The sequence below is a fragment of the Ranitomeya imitator genome, chromosome 4 (genome assembly GCF_032444005.1).
Source record: "Ranitomeya imitator isolate aRanImi1 chromosome 4, aRanImi1.pri, whole genome shotgun sequence".
Taxonomy (NCBI): domain Eukaryota; kingdom Metazoa; phylum Chordata; class Amphibia; order Anura; family Dendrobatidae; genus Ranitomeya; species Ranitomeya imitator.
The window spans coordinates 592,287,036-592,304,334 of NC_091285.1; positions in this window are offsets into that span (position 1 = coordinate 592,287,036).

Consider the following 17,299-nt stretch of genomic DNA (forward strand, 5'->3'; position numbering starts at 1 on the left):
AAAACGCATGCGTTTTTATATTAAAAAACCAGAAAACACACTGATATGCCACCTCCCAACATAAAGGTGATAAAGGGATCCTAACCCTAACCCTAACCCAAACCCTACCCCTAACTCTAACCCTAATCCCTTTAGGGTTAGGGCTAGGGGTAGGGTTAGGATCCCTTTAGGGTTAGGGTTAGCGGTAGGGTTAGGATCCCTTTAGGGTTAGGGTTAGGGTTATGATCCCTACCCCTAACCCTAACTATTTCTGTTTATAGTGGGTTTTTTACTTTATTTTGATGATTGGCAGCTGTCACACATTTCTCAGCATGCGTTTAAAAAACGCAAACGCATGAAAAAACGCATGTAAACACGTCAAAACGCTGCGTTTTTTTTCACCACATGCAAAAACGCATGCGTCAAAAAACGCAGCGTTTGCACGCGTTTACATGCGTTATTTCACCATGCGTTTTTTGCGTTTTTTACCGCAAAAACGCACCCAAAAAAACGCAAATGTGAAACCAGCCTAAGTACTATCTTTTTTTAAACTTTACAATGCTGTATCACCAATGAAGATATTTAAGAGTACTTTGAAAGTGGTGTACATTTGATTAATGGTTTTTTACTGATAAATTTGGCTGACATGAAGCACAGTGCTTTTTTGTTAACTTACAGCGGACAATTTCTATTACTCAGGTGGGGCATCTGGCTTTGCTCTCCAGTTCCATATTTCTTAAAACTATTATTTGCACATATCTTTTATAGGTTGCCTAAAAAACCTGCTAACAGCAAAAAAAAAAAAAAAGAAAAAGATAGGAATCAGTGCAAAAGATTTATTTATTACAGATTTCTGTTCACTCTCACAGTTTTCACACAGACCTGTGTATCTGCCTGCAGCTTTTTATCCTATCTCCTTTGCTAACCTATCTTTTGGGCACTTGTGTATATACAGTGGGTATGGAAAGTATTCATATCCTTTTAAAATTTTCACTTTGTTTTATTGCAGCCATTTAGTAAATTAATTTTTTTTGCTCATTAATGTACACTCTGCACCCCATCTTGACTAAAAAAAACAGAAATGTAGTAATTTTTGCAAATTTATTAAAAAAGTTAAACTGAAATATCACATGGTCATAAATAAGTATTCAGACCCTTTGCTCAGTATTGACTAGAAGCACCCTTCTGAGCTAGTACAGCCATGAGTTTTCTTCGGAATGATGCAACACGTTTTTCACACCTGGATTTGGGGATCCTCTTCCATTTTTCCTTACAGATCCTTTCCAGTTCTGTCAGGTTGTATGGTGAACGTTGGTGGACAGCCATTTTCAGGTCTCTCCAGAGATGCTCAATTGGGTTTAGGTCAGGGCTCTGGCTTGGCCAGTGAAGAACGGTCACAGAGTTGTTCTGAAGCCACTCCTTTGTTATTTTGTGCTTAGGGTCATTGTCTTGTTGGAAGGTGAACCTTTGGCCATAACTGGTAATGTTGTGCTGTTTATTATTTATTTTTTATTATTATTTATTTATATAGCACCATTGATTCCATGGTGCTGTACATGAGAAGGGGTTACATACAAATTACAGATATCCCTTACAGTAAGCAAACTAACAATGACAGACTGATATAGAGGGGTGAGGACCCTGGCCTTACGGGCTTACATTCTACAGGATGGTGTGGATGGAGACAATAGGTTGAGGGTTGTAGGAGCACTGGCAATGGTGAGGCGGTAGCTTCAGTAGTGGTGAGGAGGCAGCGGGGTCAGTGCAGGCTGTAGGCTTTCCTGAAGAGGTGGGTTTTCATGTTCCGTCTGAAGGATCCGAATGTGGTTAATAGTCGGATGTGTTCGAGCAAAGAATTCCAGAGGATGGGGGATATTCTGGAGAAGTCTTGGAGGTGGTTGGGTGAAGAGCGGATAAGTGTGGAGGAGAGAAGGAGGTCTTGGGAGGACCGGAGATTACGTGAGGGAAGATATCGGGAGATTAGTTCAGAGATATATGGAGGAGATAGGTTATGGATGGCTTTGTAGGTCAGTATTAGTAATTTGAACTGGATACGCTGAGGGAATGGGAGGCAGTGAAGAAATTTGCAGGGAGGGGAAGTGGAGGAGTAGTGAGGAGAGAGATGAATTAGTAAGGCAGCAGAGTTAAGGATGGACTGGAGAGGTGCAAAGGTGTTAGCAGGGAGGCCACAGAAAAGGGTGTTGCAGTAGTCAAGGTAGGATATGATGAGGGCATGCAGAAGCATTTTAGTAGATTGATGGTGGAGGAAAGGATGGATTCTGGAGATATTTTTGACCTGAAGGCAACAGGAGGTGGAAAGAGCATGGATGTGTGGTTCGAAGGACAGGGCAGAGTCAAGGGTTAATCCGAGGCAGCGGACTTCCGGTACGGGGGAAAGCATGATGTTGTTAATTGCGATAGGTTAGGTAAGGAAGATCTATGAGATGGAGGAAAGATAATGAATTCATATTTGTCCACATTGAGTATGAGAAAGCGAAAGGAGAAGAAGGATATGGCTGATAGACACTTCGGGATTCTGGACAGCAGAGAGTTGACGTCTGGTCCAGAAAGATAGATCTGAGTGTCATCAGCATAAAGGTGGTACTGGAATCCATGGGACTTTATGAGTTGTCCCAAGCCAAGTGTGTAGATTGAGAAGAGTAGGGGTCCTAGAACAGGGCCTTGGGGGACTCCAACAGAGAGAGGGTGGGATGAGGAGGTATTGTGGGAGTGGGAGAGGCTGAATGTGCGGTTGGAAAGGTATGAGGAGATCCAAGATAGGGTGAAGTCTTTGATGTCAAAGGAGGAGAGGATCTGTACTAGGAGGCAGTACAGGTCTAGAAGAAGTCAGAAAAAACAAAAGATATTCAGTTCACCCCTGAATGTCCAAAAGCTGTGGTAATAGCGTCCGAGCAGGGAAAAAGACGTCTCCGCTGTAACGTAGATAAATCACCAAAAAACAAAAACAGGATTTCCTGCTCCAGGATGTAAATATAAAAGCAGTAATTCTTTATCCCATGATTAAAAAAGCAAAGGCTGACAATGAACCGGAGAAAGCATTAGACACCATGGAGACCGGGCCTGGGCTGACACTGTCCTTGTGGGGACCGGAAGTGACGTTGTGGAGTGGGTGGAGCCTGGCCAAGACGCGCCAGAATCCAGGTGGAGACAGCAGGCACCCAGGCTTTTGAAGCTGTGAATGCGGCCACATCACCAACCTGGAGCTGTGTCACGCTCATGCCCTGACTGGTGGGCGTGAGCTCGGGGGGTTTGTGACCCCACTGTGCCACAAACCAGACTACCCTGGAAGGGGCATGACTATGACAGCTGCCTTGGTTTTCACTGGAGCCTCTGATGGTGAGGACAGGCTTGTGCAGCAGGCAGCTGCCAGGTGCTACTCCAGGGTGGTGTCTGGCTGTGGCTGCTGATCCCACTTGGGAGACAGGAACACCAGGATTGGTGCGGGCATTAGGCAGGACTGGCAGAAGAGCACTGCTGGAACACAGACGAGTAGGCTGGCACGGCTGAGACAGGGCTGGCAGAGACACGGCAGAGAACTCAGGGCTGGCAGAGACACGGCAGGAAACAGGACTGGCTAGGACAGCAGGAACACAGGACTGGAAGGCAGGGCAGGAACGGCAGGACTGGCAGGAACACAGGATTGGGAGGCACTGCAGAGAACACAGGACTGGAAGGCAGGGCAGGAACGGCAGGACTGGCAGAAACACAGGATACACAGGACTGGTTGATGTGGTGTATGAATCAGGCTGTACTCAGATGACACCCGAGTGCAGTCCTATTGTGAGAGTGATGAAGGAACAGGTAGGGACCTGTACACACAGAAGATGCAGGTACGGAAACAAGCCAGAAGGAAAGGAGAATGAAGGAACAGGTAGGGACCTGTTCACACAGGAGGTGCAGGAAAGGAAACAAGCAGAAAGGAATGAGGTATGAAGAAACAGGTAGGGACCTGTTCACACAGGAGGACCAAGTAACAAGTAGAAGGTGGAACTAAGAAAAGAGAAGGAGAAGGCAGAGCCAAGGGCGGAGACACTGGAGGCGGAGCCAAGAGCGGAGACGCTGGAGGCAGAGCCAAGAGCGGAGACGCTGGAGGCGGAGCCAAGAGCGGAGACGCTGGAGGCGGAGCCAAGAGCTGAGACGCTGGAGGCGGAGCCAAGAGCGGAGACGCTGGAGGCGGAGCCAAGAGCAGAGACGGAGCCAAGTGCAGAAACACAGGAGGCGGAGCCAGATAGTACCGCAAAGAGCGGAGCCACAGAACAAAGCCAGAGAGTGCGAAGCAAAGTCTGAGTGCAGAGCCGCAAGAGTGTGGAGTGTAAGCAAACAGAAAACACAAGGAAAGAAAGCAGGGAAGGAAGCCACAGACAAGGAGACCGAGAAAAGACAAAGTACAGACAAGGCAATAGAACAAGACACAGGGACAAAGACACAGGGACCAGGATATTCTGCCTCCTGGAGGGCGGACTACAAGAACAAGGCAAAAGCACAGAGAAAAGCTCAGAGGGAGTAACTCAGAGCAAGGCCAGGCAAACTCAGCAGCTAAACACTAACTGAGCTAACACATTGCACAGGCCCAGACCACAGGGAGGAGCTGCACTATATACAGGAGGCCTCTTGGTAATTGGTCAGGAACTGATTGGACAGGTGCACCTGATTCCTATAAGAACCAGAGAGTTCAGGCGCCGGCCCCCTATACACATAGCCATGAGGCATGCAGAGAGCAGAGACACAGAACATGGAGCTGGCATTAAAGAGAAAGCACATCATGGCCTGGAGCAGTGGGTAAGATTGTGTGAGAGATGTGAGGCCATGCTGCGATGCCAGCAGAGTTGTTACAAGCTGCTATGGATGGTGGGGGCACCGCACAGACCGCTGGCCCCCCCGCACCAGAAGGAGAATTTCCGGAGCGGAGCCTGATGATGGAGGGTCCGCATGTGGCCCAGGCATGGAGCCAAGCACCCTGACAACAGGAAAAGTACCAGGTGGGCCAGCGATGGGGGTCACAGCGGAGCAGAAGGCGCAAGGGGCCTGAGGCGCAAACGCCGGGCTGGCCCCTTCAGGGGCGAACATCAGGATAGTTGGGCCTTGGGTGAGCACAGGGAGGACTGCAGCCAACAACAAAGGCACAGACATAAGCACAGGCAGGGGTGTAACGAGAGGGCACAGGGGGTTGAGGCGGCTAATAATGGCTTGAATCCAGTGCTCACCTTCCTGTGCTGGTCTCCACCATAGGGCCTCAATCAAAGCGTCTAACATGGCTAGCTGCAGGGGAATCTAGGGGTCCTCAGGTGACACAAAAGCATCCAGGGGTCATCCAGAGGGAAATTAATTTGTAGACCATGGCACCTTAATTTAACTCCGGTAGGTGTGGCTGTCGGACCCTTCCCCTTTCGTCCTATTGGACAGCTAGGCATCCCAAATTAGCGGATCACCTAGGGAGTGATGAAAGGGGGAATTGGGCACCGAGCTGTATTTTTTCTAGCTTTTACCCATGTGGGCTCCACAGACAGAGGCACATTCCTTAATTAGTACCTTGCCTACCAGAAATGTAGCAATTTATGCAAATTTATTAAAAAAGAAAAACTGAAATATCACATTGTCATAATTATTCAGACCCTTTGCTCAGTACTGAGTAGAAGCACCCTTTTGGAGCTAGTACAGCCATGAGTCTTCTTGGGAATGATGTAACACGTTTTTCACACCTGGATTTGGGGATCCTCTTCCATTTTTCCTTCAGATCCTCTCCAGTTCCGTCAGGTTGGATGGTGAACGTTGATGTACAGCCATTTTCAGGTCTCTCCAGAGATGCTCAACTGGGTTTAGGTCAGGGCTCTGGCTGAGCCAGTCAAGAATGGTCACAGAGTTGTTCTGAAGCCACTCCTTTGTTATTTTAGCTGTGTGCTTAGGGCCATTGTCTTGTTGGAAGGTGAATCTTTGGCCAAGTCTGAGGTCCAGAGCACTCTGGAATAGGTTTTCATCTAGGACATCTATGTACTTGGCCGCATTCATGTTTCCTTCAATGACATACTAGTAGTCCTGTCCCGGCAGCTGAAAAACACCCCCATAGCATGATGATGCCGCCACCACCATGTTTCACTGTTGGGTTTGTATTGGGGATAAGCAGAGCCTGGTTTTCACCACACATACCGCTTAGCATTATCACCAAAAAAGGTCGATCTTTGTCTCATCAGACCAGAGAATCTTATTTCTCATAGTCTGGGAGTCCTTTGTGTGTTTTTTAGCAAACTCTATGCGGGCTTTCATATGTCTTGCACTGAGGAGAGGCTTCTGTCAGGTCACTCTGCCATAAAGGCCTGACTGGTGGAGGTCTGTAGTGATAGTTGACTTTGTGGAACTTTCTCCCATCTCCCTACTGCATCTCTGGAACTTAGCCACCATGATCTTGGAGTTGTTCTTTACCTCTCTCACCAAGGTTCTCCTCCCACGATTGCTCAGTTTGGCTGGATGGCCAGGTCTAGGAAGACTTCTGATGGTCACAAACTTCTTCCATTTAAGGATTATGAAGTCCACTGTGCTCTTAGGAACCTTGAGTACTGCAGAAGTTCTGTTGTAACCTTGGCCATATCCAGTGGCGTAACTACCGCGGTCGCAGCGGTCGCCAGTGCGACCGGGCCCGGCAGGTCAGGGGCCCGGGCCCGGCAGGCAGGCTCGGACTGGCAGTGCCTCCCCCCGCTCCAGGGCCCCCCCGCCGCCGCCGCTGCCGCTGCCTTGAATACTCACCCTGCTCCAGCGATGGTCTCGGCGTCTGCACTGCAGCTCGTTCCTGCTTGAGCGGTCACGTGACACCGCTCATTAAGATCATGAATATGCGCATATTCATGATCTTAATGAACGGTGTCACATGACCACTCAAGCAGGAAGAAGGTGCTGCGCCGGCGCCGCCGCCTGGAGTCGGGACAGAGTGCGAGGGATGTCGGCACGGCCGTGCAGTGGGAAGACAGGTGAGTATGAGGGCCGGGGGGACGGGGGATGAAGGAGGACATAAGCCGGCGCGCCGAGCAGGAGCGGAGAGATAAGCCTGCATACAGGGGGGAATATAAGCCATGCAGGGGGGAATATAAGCCATGCAGGGGGGGATATGAGCCATGCAGGGGGGAATATAAGCCATGCAGGGGGGAATATGAGCCATGCAGGGGGGAATATAAGCCATGCAGGGGGGGATATGAGCCATGCAGGGGGGAATATGAGCCATGCAGGGGGGAATATGAGCCATGCAGGGGGGAATATGAGCCATGCAGGGGGGAATATGAGCCATGCAGGGGGGAATATAAGCCATGCAGGGGGGAATATAAGCCATGCATACAGGAGGGGGGAATATAAGCCATGCATACAGGGGCGGAATATGAGCCATGCATACAGGGGGGGAATATGAGCCATGCATACAGGGGGGGAATATGAGCCATGCATACAGGGGGGGAGATATGAGTCATGCATGCAGGAGGGGTAATATGAGCTATGTATATGGGATAGGAGGGAGATGAGCCATGCATACAGGAGGGGGGTCATTATACAGTATTGAGCATCATGTGTGGCCGTTATACAGTATGGAGCATCATTTGTGGTCATTATACAGTATTGAGCATTATGTGGGATCATTATACAGTATGGAGAACTGTGTGGCCGTTATACAGTATGGAGCAATGTGTGGCCATTATACACTATGGAGCATCATGTGTGGCCATTATACACTATGGAGCATCATGTGTGGCCATTATACAGTATGCAGCATCATGTGTGGTGGCCGTTATACAGTATTGAGCATCATGTGTGGCCATTATTCTATGGGGGTTACATTGAGTTGTATGGCAGGGCTGCAGGGGGGGGGGCCCCCATTTGGAAGTTCGCACCGGGGCCCCTAACTTTGTAGTTACGCCACTGGCCATATCTGTGCCTTGCCACAATTCTGTCTCTGAGCTCCTTGGTCAGTTCATTTAACCTCATGATTCTCATTTGGTCTGTCATGCTCTGTGAGCTGTGACGTCTTATATAGGCAGGTGTGTGCCTTTCAAAATCAAGTCCTATCAGTTTAATTAAACACAGCTGGACTTCAATGAAGGAGTAGAACCATCTCAAGGGGGATCACGAGGAAATGGACAGCATGTGACTTAAATATGAGTGTGAGAAAAGGGTCTTAATACTTATGACCATGTGATATTTCAGATTTTCTTCTTTTTACCATATATACTCCTATATAAGCCAAGATTTTCAGCACTTCTTTTGTGCTGAAAACGCCCCCCTCGGCTTATACATGAGTCACTGTCCAGAAAGCCAGCAGGGGAGGGGGAGTGACGTTGCAGCGGCAGGAGCCGGCTAACAGAAGACATCATACTCACTCTCCTGGCATCATCGCTGCATCACCGTTCATGCATCTCCATCCCGATGCTGGTGACTTTTCCTGTGTTGAGCGGTCACGTGGTACCGCTCATTAATGTAATGAATATGCATGCATCTCCACTCCCATAAGCGTGGAGCGCATATTCATTACTTAAATGAGCGGTACCATGTGACCGCTCAGCACAGGAGAGCTGCCACGCTGGGATATGGAGATGCAGTGACGGCGCGAGGATGGTGAATAGGATGGGGGAGAAAGTGAGCCATGCATACAACGATGGGATGAGGGGGTGAGCCAGGTGGGATCGGGGGAGCCTTGCATACAATACTGCTATTACAAAGGGCATTTGCAATCAAGGGTCAAGTGACGCACATGGACATGTTCTGACAACTTTATCATAGACTGTAGAAATATTCAAATCTTTTAAAATTCCAATGAACCAAGTTTAGCAAATTTTTATTCCAAATTTTATTCACAGCAAACAGATTTCCCTCAAATCACAATACTGCAAAGCCTCCGATAATTCTGCTAAGATGTGCATAACACTCTAAAGTATCCTAAAAAGATATGCAACCCAGATGGTAATCCGGGAGTAACTTAAAGTTAATTTAAAAACAAAGCAAACTAACAAACTTTTCATGTTTTTTAAATTATAAAATGGTCTTAGTCATTTGTGATTAAGCAGACCTTTCTTTGCAGAACACTGGTTGAAACTGAAGGTGTCACTCTCAGAGATAACATCATCATGCTGTGAATTGAGATGAGTAATGTGGCTTATATTCCATAATACCATCCGTTCCCTTCCCACCGATATGCTTTGCCAGAGGCAAAACAGACCATTAGTGGGTTGCATTAGATAGCACTACTGCCCGAACAGTGGGAGAGGTGGTGTTTCTGCTGCTGGTGGCTCCCACATTCTTAAAGGGAACCTGTCACCTGAATTTGGCGGGACTGGTTTTGGGTCATATGGGCGGAGTTTTCGGGTATTTGATTCACCCTTTCCTTACCCGCTGGCTGCATGCTGGCTGCAATATTGGATTGAAGTTCATTCTCTGTCCTCCATAGTAAACGCCTGCGCAAAGCAGGAAAGGGTGAATCAAACACCCGAAAACTCCGCCCATATGACCCAAAACCAGTCCCGCCAAATTCAGGTGACAGAGTCCCTTTAATTGTGGTATGTAAACAGAGCAGCAAAATTCACAGCACTTAAAGGTGTGTATGCACACTATCATACCTTTGTGCACACGCATTATTATTATTATTTATTTATATAGCACCATGGATTCCATGGTACTGTACATGAGACAGGGTTACATACAAATTACAGATATAATTTACAGCAAGCAAACTAACAATTACAGACTGAAACAGAGGGCCGAGGACCCTGACTTTGCGGGCTTACATTCTACAGGATGGTGGGGATGGAGACAATACATTGAGGGTTGCAGGAGCTCTGGTGTTGGTAAAGCAGAAGCTTCGGTAGTGGTGAGGAGGCAGCCGGGTCAGTGCAGGCTGTAGGCTTTCTTGAAGTGGTGAGTTTTCAGGTTCTATCTGAAAGATCAGAATGTGGTTGACAGTCGGATGTGTTGGGGCAAAGAATTCCAGAGGATGGGGGATATTCGGGAGATGTCTTGGAGGCGGTTGGGTAAGGAGCGAATAAGTGTGGAGGAGAGAAGGAGGTCTTGGGAGGATAAGAGATTACATGAGGGAAGATATCGGGAGATTAGTTCAGAGATATATGGAGGAGATAGGTTATGGATGGCTTTGTAGGTTAGTATTAGTAATTTTAACTGGATAAGCTGAGGGAATGGGAGCCAGTGAAGAGATTTGCAGAGATGGGAAGTGGATTAGTAGCGAGTAGGGTTGAGCGACTTTTACTTTTTTAGGGTCGAGTCGGGTTTTGCGAAGCCCGACTATCTCAAAAGTCGAGTCGAGTGAAATCGGCCAATTATCGCGTAAAGTCGGGGTCGGGATCGACCAAAACACGAAACCCAATGCAAGTCAATGGGGGAGCATAGTCGGCAGTGAGTGGAGACGAGGAAAACACCTACAGTGCCCATTTTAATGGCAAAAACATCCATTCTTGGTACTGAATCTTGTCAATCTTAATTTACCTTATAATAATAGTTAGGCATTGGAAATTGGGGGTCATTTGGCTAAAGTTGTGGGGGGTATGGTGGTTCAAGTATTTAGTGGGCCCAGGAAACGTGGACCACGTCACGGCAGTGGAGCAGGGAGAGGTAAGTATTTCAACTTTGCAAGTGCTGTGATCCTGAGCATGCGGGGGGGGGGGGCCAGTCATTCGCATTGGCACTGGCACAGGGCCCCTCAAAGTACGGCGGTGTGTTTGCACGGTGGGTTCACCTCCCACCGGCAGCGACACTTTTGCGTACTATGAGGGGCCCTCTGCCAGTGACGTCGCCAACGAGTATCCCCCCCACCTGATGAAGGAACCTGCACTTTCATCTGCACCTTCCTCTTTGTCCTCGTGTAAGGTGGTATAGTATGCGGGAAGGGGAACCTCACTTTCAGCAGGGTCAGAATCTGGCTGTGTAGCATGAAAGGGGAATGTAGTGGTCTGGGTCAATGTACCAGCAGAGTCATCTAGCACTGGCTGGGCAATGGGCAGGATGAGGAGAAAACACAGATATAGTCCCAAATACAAAAGTAGGCTAAAAGCAGTTCAAAATTGTTAACAGGACTAAACAGGAGGCATTGCTTTGTTCAGTGGAGAACAACTGTAACGAGAGGCTGACACAGTGAAAAGGACCAAATCAGTAAGTAGTCTAAATGCAGTTCAAAATTGGTAACAGTAGTAAACAGGCGGCACTGCTTTGTTCAGTGGAGGAGAACAGCAAGGAGCAGCAGACACCGTTAGTAGGCCCCAACCCAACTAGTAGGCCAAATGCAGTGTAATATTAACAACTACTTAACGAGAGCCTGAAAATGGAAGTTCAGGACAGGAAACCAGGAGAACAGCAAGGAGCGGCAGGCACCTTTAGTAGGCCCCAACCAAACTAGTAGCCCCACTGCAGTTGTTCCATTTAACAACTATTTAACAAGAGCCTGAAGATAGAAGCTCAGGAAAGGCAACCAGGAGAACACCTTGGAGCGGCAGACACTCTTAGTAGGCCCCAACCAAGCTAGTAGCCCCACTGCAGTTTTAAAATTCCGATAGGCTGAAAACCTGATAATTGCAGTTCCTTTTTTTTTAAGAGGACAGCTGTATTGAGTGGTGCAGCCAGACACTGCTAGTACTCCTCACACCACAAAGTTGGCTTGATGCAGGTTTAAAAAAGGTTACATGGGTACACGGTCAGCATTGGTGGGGTCAGTGGAGGACAATTGGAAGGAGGGACCGCAGACAGACTTAGTAGGCCAAAAATAAAAAAAGGTGGCTCTATGCACTTTTAAATAGGATCCAGGGGTACACAGGCAGCATTGGTGTGGTCAGTGGAGGACTATTGGAAGGAGGGACCGCAGACAGACTTAGTAGGCCAAAAATAAAAAAGGGGGCTCTATGCACTTTTAAATAGGATCCAGGGGTACACAGGCAGCATTGGTGTGGTCAGTGGAGGACTATTGGAAGGAGGGACCGCAGATAGACTTAGTAGGCCTAAAATAAAAAAAGTAGGCTCTATGCAGTTTCAATTATCTTGCAGGGGTACACAGGCAGCATTGGTGTGGTCAGCGGAGGACTATTGGAAGGAGTGTCTGACACAGTTAGTACTCCAAAAGAATACATAGATGTTAATGTCTCGCAAAAAAACAAAACCAAAAAAAAAAGAAAAAGGGTGGCATATTTAGGCACAGGGGTGGGCTCCTCTGCTGACTTTCAGACGTTGCTATTTGGCGCAAAGTATTTACTGGTGTAAATGTAGGACAGGGCCACTGAATATTTTAAGTAGCATCATACATGTCAACAAATTGATATTGTCAGTGCCAGGCATTGAAGGATTTCACCGCATAGACTAAACAGCGGTGGAGCAATGACAGATAATTTTGCAAGTGGTAGCGCACAGTTTGAGCTGTGGGGTGGGGGGCACTCTCTCGTGCCCAGCGGTACTGGCCAAAGGCCCCTCATGTTACAACAGTGTGTCTGATGTTGGATGCGCGCCACCACCACCAGAGACACTTCATTGTACTATGAGGGACCCGGTGCCAGTGGCATCGACCAAAAGTGGGCACACCCACCTCTTCAGAAAAAAAGGCTCCCTCATGGGTGCTTTCGCCAAGTGGCGAGACCACGGCCCCGTGGGGGGAGTCAGCCCATTTAGGGAGGTGTAAACGTGACGTATGCTGGACATACAGAAGCTGCAAATGGAGAAATTGGAACACTCAGTAAGAGCAGTCCAAAAGCAAGACCTTTTTAAAGGAAAGCTAGGTGTAAGCCGGGAAAGGTGGGGCAAAATAATTAGAAATCCATGAGTGGTTTATTTTAATGAAGGTTAGATCATCAACATTTTGGGTAGCCAGATGAGTCCTTTTTTCGGTCAGTATTGAACCAGCAGCACTGAATAATCTTTCTGATAAAACACTAGCTGCTGGGCAAACGAGCTCCTGCAATGCATATTCGGACAATTCAGGCCACGTGTCTAATTTGGATGCCCAGTAATCAAATGGGAATGACGGGTGAGGGAGAACATCGATAAGCGATGAAAAATAGTTAGTAACCATACTGGACAAATGTTGTCTCCTGTCACTTTGAATTGATGCTGCAGTACCTGTCCTGTCTGCGGTCATTGTGAAATCACTCCACAACCTGGTCAGAAAACCCCTCTGTCCAACACCACTTCTGATTTTGCACCTCTAACACCTCTGCCCTGTTGCCCCCTGCAGCTCGTGTGAGAACCATCACCAGCGCTGTGTGCTGGGAATGCCTGAATCAAACGGTCAACAAGAGTTGCTTGTTTGGTTGCCAATATTTGTTCAAGGTTCTCATGTGGCATGATGTTTTGCAGTTTCCCCTTATAGCGTGGATCTAGGAGGCAGGCCAACCAGTAATCGTCAGTCATTTTTATAATGCGGGGGTCCCTTTTTAGGATATGCAAGGCATAATCCGCCATGTGGGCCAATGTTCCAGTTGTCAATTCACTGCTTGTGCTGGTTTGAGGAGCACTTTCGGGCAAATCAACGTCACTTGCCTCCCTTAAAAACCCTGAACCTGGCCTTACAACGCCACCAGTTTCTATTGCCCCTTGAGAAGCTTCCTCATCCAAAAAATAGGTCTTGTAGCTTCGACTACTGCACACCTGACAACTCCATGTCTGCCATCCAACTGCCTGCCCGTGTATGTGTATCCTCCCACAAATACATAACAGCACGCCTCTGTTCGCACAGTCTCTGAAGCATGTGCAGTGTGGAGGTCCAGCTTGTTGCAACGTCGATGATTAGGCGATGCTGGGAAGGTTCAAAGACCGCTGATGGTTCTGCATACGGCTGGAGTGTACGGGCGAACGGCGGATATGCGAGCAAAGTCTATGCACCTTCAGGAGCAGGTCGGGTAACCCCGGATAACTTTTCAGGAAGCACTGCACCACCAGGTTTAAGGTGTGAGCAAGGCAAGGAATGTGTTTCAGTTGTGAAAGGGCTATGGCAGCCATAAAATTCCTTCCGTTATAACTCACTACCTTGCCTGCCTCAAGATGTACACTGCCCAGCCATGACTGAGTTTCTTGCTGCATGAACTCGGACAGAACTTCCGCGGTGTGTCTGTTGTCACCCACACAGTTCATTGCCAATACAGCCTGCTGACGCTTGCCACTAGCTGTTCCATAATGAGACACCTCGTGTGCAACAGTGGCAGCTGCGGATGGAGTGGTCGTGCGACTGTGGTCTGTGGACGAGCTGTCGCTTCTGCTGGAGGATGTGTCTACAAGACTGGGGAGTTCCACCACTCCTCTTGGGCTATCTGCACAAAAGCTGTTCTACCCTGTATGCACACATGGATTTTTCCTCTCTGAACCCTGTTCACACAGGTTATATACAGATGATCAGGTTTTTAAATACATCAGATAGGGATTGCATACATTAGTTAGGACTGCTCTGATAAGGGTATACCGTGAAGATTGGTAGAGCAGCTTAGTATACATTTTTTGCAAAAAACGTATCAACCAAATACCCTGTTTTTTACATCTTTTACTAGCACTTGCGGATTACTGCAACATTTTTTCAAACTGAGTGTTTTTGGTTTCACTATTCTCTTTTGTGTCTTCAGGTTTCTTGGTGGTGTGTGAATATGATCATACAGACTTGTTCACTGTGCAAGTAGCCCATGTGTTCCTGTTTCCATAATTGTTCTCTTGTGTCTACAAGACTGGGGAGTTCCACCACTCCTCTTGGGCTATCTGCACAAAAGCTGTTCTACCCTGTATGCACACATGGATTTTTCCTCTCTGAACCCTGTTCACACAGGTTATATACAGATGATCAGGTTTTTAAATACATCAGATAGGGATTGCATACATTAGTTAGGACTGCTCTGATAAGGGTATACCGTGAAAATTGGTAGAGCAGCTTAGTATACATTTTTTGCAAAAAACGTATCAACCAAATACCCTGTCTTTTACATCTTTTACTAGCACTTGCGGATTACTGCAACATTTTTTCAAACTGAGTGTTTTTGGTTTTACTATTCTCTTTTGTGTCTTCAGGTTTCTTGGTGGTGTGTGAACATGATCATACAGACTTGTTCGAATTACTATCTCCCTACAGTAATTTCAGAAAAGTATGGCAGGCAGCAATAAAAAGGACTGCTGCATACAAAAGTGTGGACAAACAAACAAGATAACTGTGCAGAAAGGAAGGAACAACAGGATTTGTGCTTTGCAAAAAGCAGTTGGTTTGCACATCGGTGTGCAAACAGCAATGCAGCTATCAGGGAGCCTTATAAGGCAGCCTAATAAGCTACAGAGCTGATGCACTGAAATCTAGCCTCCACTGTCCCTGCAAAGAAAAGGTGGTGTTGGACAGTGGAAATCGCTACAGCACAAGCGGTTTGGGGGTTTATATTCCCTGTCTAACGCTATCCCTGCTTCTGACGAAGCAGCAGCAACCTCTCCCTATGCTCAGATCAGCAGCAGTAAGATGGCGGTCGGCATGCACTCCCCTTTATAGCCCCTGTGACGCCGCAGAAAGCAAGCCAATCACTGCCATGCCCTTCTCTAAGATGGTGGGGACCGAGAAGGGCATGTCATCACGCTGCCCACACTCTGCGTCCTCCTTCATTGGCTGAAAAATGGCGCTGAACGCGTCATATGAAACGTGACTTTGGCGCGAAGGTCGCGTACCGCATGGCCGACCCCACATAGGGATCGGGTCGGGTTTCATGAAACCCAACTTTGCCAAAAGTCGGCGACTTATGAAAATGACCGATCCGTCTAGCTCAACCCTAGTAGCAAGGAGAGGTGAATTAGTTGTGCAGCAGAATTAAGGATAGACTTGTAGAGGTGCTAGGGTGATAGCAGGGAGGCCAAAGAAAAGGATGTTGCAGTAGTCAAGGCGAGAGATGATGAGGGCATGCACAAGCATTTTAGTAGATTGACTATTGAGGAAAGGATGGATTCTGGAGATATTTTTGAGCTGGAGGCGACAGGAAGTGGAAAGAGCTTGGATGTGTGGTTCAAAGGACAGGGCGGAGTCAAGGGATACTCCAAGGCAGTGGACTTCCGGTACGGGGGAAAGCATGATGTCGTTAATTGCGATAGGTCAGGTAAGGAAGATCTGTGAGATGGAGGAAAGATGATGAATTCAGATTTGTCCACATTGAGTTTGAGGAAGCGGGAGGAGAAGGAAGATATGGCTGATAGACACTCTAGGATTCTGGACAGCAGAGAAGTGACGTCTGGGCCAGAAAGGTAGATCTGAGTGTCATCAGTGCATAAAAGTGGAACTGGAAGCCATGGGATTTTATGAGTTGTCCCAGGCCAAGTGTTAGAAGAGTAGGGGTCCTAGAACAGAGCCTTGGGGGACTTCAACAGAGAGGGGGTGGGATGAGGAGGTAGTGTGGGAGTGGGAGACGCTGAATGTGCGATTGGAAAGGTATGAGGAGATCCAGGATAGGGCGAGGTCTTTGATGCCAAAAGAGGAGAGGATCTGTAGTAGGAGGCAATGGTCAACTGTTGAAAGCATAGGACAGGTCTAGAAGTAGGAGTACAGAATATTGTCCGCTACCTTTGGCTGTAAGAAGGTCATTAGTAATTTTGGTTAGGGCTGTCTCAGTGGAGTGATGGGGGCAGAAACCAGGTTGTAGATTGTCAAAGAGCAAGTTAGATGAGAGGTGGGAGGAAAGTTCAGCATGGACGTGCTGCTCCAGAAGTTTGGAAGTGAATGGTTGCAGCGATATTGGATGATAGCTGAACATAACAGTTGGATTGAGAGTTGGCTTTTTAAGGATAGGCGTGATTGTGGCATGTTTGAAAGCAGAAGGGAAGGTGCCAGAAGTTAGTAATCGTTTGAAGAGGTGGGTTAGGGATGGGATAAGTGTGGTGGTGAGGTTGGGAAGTAGGTGGGATAGGGTCGAATTCACAGGTGTTGAAGTGCAATTTGGAGAGGAGACAATTACACCCCCTTCAGTGATCTTGGAGAGGGAGGTTATGGAGTTTGGGCATCGGTCTGGTGTACAAAGAGGTTGTAGTGATTGAACAATGAAGACTTGCCTTGTTTGGTCGATCTTATTTTTAAAGTGTGTGGCAAAGTCATCAGCAGAGATGAGGGAGGTTGGAGGGGGCAGTGGGGGGCAGATGAGGGGGATAGATGGGTTGAATCAGTGGCCATTTTTCCAAAGGGCGGAGATTTCAACAATCCTCATATCTCAGAGGAACATATTTGATATCCATTAGAGATCAAATGACAGGACATGCCATGCACACGTGTCACTTACATACTATACTACAATTGTCATGCGCTTTACCAATAATATATAATAATTCCTTGAGGGATTAAAGAAAA